This window comes from Acomys minous (genome assembly GCF_964271855.1).
Source record: "Acomys minous genome assembly, chromosome: 11".
NCBI classification, from domain to species: Eukaryota; Metazoa; Chordata; class Mammalia; order Rodentia; family Muridae; genus Acomys; species Acomys minous.
The window spans coordinates 96,071,952-96,077,194 of record NC_140492.1 but is presented as its reverse complement, the minus strand read 5'-3'; positions in this window follow the sequence as shown (position 1 = coordinate 96,077,194).

Sequence of the window (5,243 nt, the reverse complement as noted above, 5' to 3'; positions counted from 1 at the left end):
GAGATGTTAAAAATCAGCTTTCAGAGTGGAAATGTAGCTCAGAGTTACAACGCTTGGCTAGCATGCATAAGGCCTGGGGTCAGCACACGCCTGTAGTCCACTCAGGAGGCAGAGGCAGGCGGATCTCTCTGAGTTCGAGGCCAGCCTGGTCTATAGAGTGAGGTCTAGGACAGCCAGGGCTACACAGAGAAACTTTGTCTAAAGAAAACACAGAACAAAAAAGGCCTTGGGTTTGATGCTCAGCTTTGTAAAGGCTTTGAACAAGGACCTGGGTGTGGAGGCGCACACCTGTGGATCCCAGCATGTGGGAGGCTGAGGCAGAAGGACCACTGTGAGTTTGAGGGCTGACCCGATACAGTAAGGCTGTTGCCAAAAACAGAAAAAGAATTACATAAATGTCGAAATTAAGTTGTATGCTGGCTAAAGAGATGGCTCAGAGGTTAAGAGCACTGACTGTTCTTCCAGAGGTCCTGAGTTCAATTCCCAGCAACCACATGTGGCTCACAACCATCTATAATGTGATCTGATGCCCTCTTCTGGCCTGCAGGCCTACATGCAGACAGAGTACTATATATATAATAATAAATAAATCTTTTTTTTAAAGTTATATGCTTTCAAGATGTTTTAAAAAATTTAGTTACAAAGTAATGTTTCATTATGATATCTTGTTTTTGTTTGTTTGTTTTTTTTTTTTTTTGGTTTTTCGAGACAGGGTCTCTCTGTGTAGCCTTGGCTGTCCTAGACTCGCTCTGTAGACCAGGCTGGCCTCGAACTCACAGCGATCCGCCTGCCTCTGCATCCCAAGTGCTAGGATTAAAGGCGTGCGCCACCACCGCCCGGCACTCATTATGATATCTTAATACATGTGTTTTGATTACATCCTTCCTTTTTAATTTTAGGATGCAGCTTAAGTAATCAAACCCCTTAATACACGTCCCACAAGGAATGTATTAGTGTCTGCATTTACATTTTATTTATAAACTACATTTCCATGTTTTATCACAGCTCAGTAGGTGAAGTGTTTGGCATGCAAGCATAGGGCTGAGGCTAACCCTCGGCAGCCACATGATAGGCCAGCTACTGCGAAGCAGACCTGGAACCTGACTGCGGGAGTGCAGGGGAGGGGGATCCCTGGGCTTCCAGGCCAGCCAGCCGAGCCTAGAGGAGAGCCCCAGGCCCCAGCCTCAAAAAAAAAAAAAAAAAAAAAAAATACGGTGGACAACATGGAAGGCTGACTTCTGGTGTATATATACACACACACACACAGACTTATGAACTGACTTTTCTGTTGGGTGTGGTGGTACCTCCCTGTAAACCCAACACTCAGTGGGCTTCACAGTTGCAAGTCCTAGAACAAGCTTGATGCTACCTAGTTAAAAAAACTCTCAAAAAGCTAAACTAGCCAGGCAGTGGTGGCGCACACCTTTAATCCCAGCACTTGAGAGGCAGAGGCAGGCGGATCACTGTGAGTCTACAAGGAGTCCAGGTCAGCCAAGGCTACACAGAGAATCCCTGCCTGTCTCAATAACAAAACAAAACAAAACGGGGGAAAAAACCCCACAAAAACAAAACTAGAGCCGGCGACATGTTCAGTTGATAAAGGCTCCTGCTGCCAGACATGATGGACCCCCAGCATCCACAGGTGGAAGGAGACAACCAACTCCCAAGAGTTTGCCCTCTGATCTTCACACTTGACTCTTGTGGGGGTACACACCTTCAATACCAGCACTCAGAAGATAGAGGCAGGCAGCTCTCTGTGAATTTTGAGATCATATTGGTCTACATAGTGAGTTCAAGGACACCCAGGGCTACACAGTAAGACTCTGTGTAAAAAAATAAATGAAAAACATAAATAAATGTAATAAAATAAAAATATACTTAAAAATCCCAACCAACCCAAAACCTTTACTAATATATTATTTATTTAAAATAACTATTGTTCTTAGGTCAGCTAAGTCAATATAACAATACCTAAGACTAACTGTTAACCCTTAGCTGCCATTTTCAGAAATTTTCATTTACTATTCAAATTTTGCAAGTAATTTCCTTGTTAACATCAATAAAAAGTGATGGTGGGATTTTAGCAATAGTTTCCTTAGTAATTGCTAGTTCCTTTCATAATTTATTCTTTTGGTCAGTAGAGGCATTTTGTAGGCAAACCTAATGGATGCTTACTTAGCAGCTCTGTCTCATTCCATCCTGGAAGCAGATGTGGTGGTCCCACAAAAAATCTCACCTGAGGTTGCCTGAGCCATGACAAAGTCTAGGTTTATGCTTCTGCCTGCCATGTGATTGCTTTGTTTGCTTGTTTTTGTTTTTTGTTTTGGTTTGTTGAGAAAATGTTTCTCTGTGTAACAGCCCTGGGCTGTCCTAGAACTCACTTTGTAGACTAGGCTGGCCTTGAACTCAGAAATCTGCTTGCCTGGCTCCAGCGTGCTGGGAGTAAAGGCAAGTGTCACCATGCCAATCTGTCTGCCATGTGATTTTAATAAAAGATCTAGCTATCAGATCAAAGTTATTGAGATAACTGGAAAATGGTACAAACATTTCAATTTTCTAGTTATTAAGTTATATACTATGTAGCTACACGTTGGCCAACAACAGCAGTCCAGCCTAGTGACGCTAGAACTGTATGTACACTGCCTGTATAATGACAAAATCCCCTGACTGAATTCTCAGAACGGGTTGCTGCCAAGCGATATGTAATAGACTTCATTATGAAACACTGAATCTTAAAGACTTTACCACCGCCCACACTCCCGGTGACAGCTTATCTCATGACATGGTCTTGAGTGACTATGATGTTTTCACCATTCCATTTGGATTATGGACATTGTACCCTTACCTTGAGGTTTCTGGTAGCTGTGTTGGACAGTGAAAGGGGAAGCAGAATCATCATGTGTCTTTGAACCGACAGCAGACAATCATGGGAAAGGCACTTCTTGGGAATGAAAAAACTGAGGTGAGTTAAATGCTTACAACCCCAGCAGTTAGGAGGTTGAGGCAGGACTGCCAACAATAGCCTGGGCTACACTGTGTCTCTGTCCCAAAACAAGCAAAATAAAAACCCAGAACAAAACAAAAACCTTCTTGCATGCTGGGCAGTGGTGGCACATGTCTTTTATTGAGGCCAGCCTGGTCAACAGAGTGAGTTTCAGAACAGTCAGGGCTACACAGAGGTCTCAAAAAAACCCAAAGCCAATCAACCAACCAACCAAAAACCTGTAAGCATCTACTTCACAGGGAAAAGAGTGATTATTTGGTTCTCACTTTTTTCCCAAGACAGGGTTTCTCTTTGTAGACCAGGCTGGCCTCGAACTCACAGTGATCCACCTGCCTCTGCCTCCTGAGTGCTGGGATTAAAGGCGCGCACCACCATGCCTGGCTGGCTCTAGTAGTACTCACTCTTTTTTGGGTTATTAAATAAAACTAATCCCACAAAGGCCAAGCTGCTGCTGCACAAGTGAAAACACAGCAAGGGTTTACATCCCTGCCTGCCCATAGGCGAGCAGGGCAGGAAGGCACATCCTTGAGTCAGCTGTGGGAAATAATGAGATGCGCCTATCCACACCTCCAAGGACGCGCTCCACAGTGAGAAATGTCACTTTCATTCATGGACTCCATTCGTTTATTAACATACCAAGCACACATGTGTAAAAGTCACTAAGACTGCCCACCCAATTTCTCTGGTTGGAAGTGTAACTCAGGGTGAAGGGCATGAAAGGAAACAGGGAGATTGTCTAACCTATGTATTTTTCTATTGGAAAAATTCTACCAAAAAAAAAATGATTATAAACAAAAACGGCATGTGTTTTATAGTTTAGAGTTTTGTGGGGTTTGGGTGGGTTTTTTGTTTTGTTTTTTTGTTTTTTAAGGCTAAAAAATCTGCAACCCTCGAGTCTGATCCAGCTAGGATCTTACCCTGCACACAGGCAGGAACCGCATACAGATGTGTTAAGGCTAGTACAGGTGTCTTAAGCACTATCAAAGGCTCTAAGCAATATAAAAGCCCATTAGTAGCCTGGCGTGGTAGCGCATGCCTGTAATCCCACTTGGGAGGCAGAGTTTGAGGCCACCTTGGGCTTTATATAGTAGAGACCTTGTTTCAAACCCAAAAGGTATTAAAAACGAAGTTTGCAGCGAGACGGCTCAGCTGGTAAAGGCACTTGCTGTTAAGCATGACAGCCTGAGTTTGGTCCTTCTGACCTACGTAACGCCTACAAGCTGTCCTCTGACCACCACACTCTGTGGTATGCGTGCACACATGTACATGCATGTGTGGACATACACACAAATAAGTGTAACAGAAAGTTAAAAACAGCAGTTTAGTACAACCATACAATGGGCTATATATCTGTACAGTGTAATAATCCCTAAAATACAGCAAGGAAGAAACCAGGGATGGTGGCATGCACTTGTGGCGTGCACGACACAGCTGACGGGAACAGGAGCTCAGGGGCTCTAGAGCAGCCTAGGCAACGTAGGACAACCATGCTGGAAACCGCACTAGTGGAAGATGGCTCTAACACACTTGCCACCCAAGCACAAGGACCAGAACCCAAATACAGCCTGGAACACATGTCTGCAACCCCAGTGCTATGGTAATCTCTGGACGCTCATGGGCCAGCACGAAGTATCTCCGCTTCAAAAGCAGGGCAGGTAAAGGTGACACATGAGGTTATTCGTCGACCTCAGTATATGTGCTGTGGTATGAACGCACACATGTGCTTACAAGACTCACAGAGAAACCCTGTCTTGAGAAACCAAGGGGGGGGGGCGGGGAGAAAGACTTGTGGCACTTCCAGAAGCCCCAGGTTTGCCTAGAACCTACAGAGCAGAGCACAACTGTGTAACCCCAGTTCCAGGAGATTCTATACCCTCTTTTGGCCTCTGCAGCACACATGTGATAGTCAAAGCATCATCCACATAAAATTAAAATTAAATAAAAATAAAAGACATGACTAAAAGCTGCATCTTCAGCATCAAGGATGAGAAAGCTGAATTCTGTATAACCAGCCCCATTAATCCCTATTTTCCCAGTCATTTCCCTTTCAAGCTAACTATTCTGGACCAAGCCATTCTGCCTTGGTGCTTTTTCACTACTTACTATTCTTTTCTAATATAGTAAATACACAGCTGACTTTATTAGGTTTGAGACAGGCTCTCATGATGTAACCCTGGCTGCCTGAGAAATCTCTATTTTGACCAGGATATCCTCAAACTCATAGAGATCTCCCTGCCTC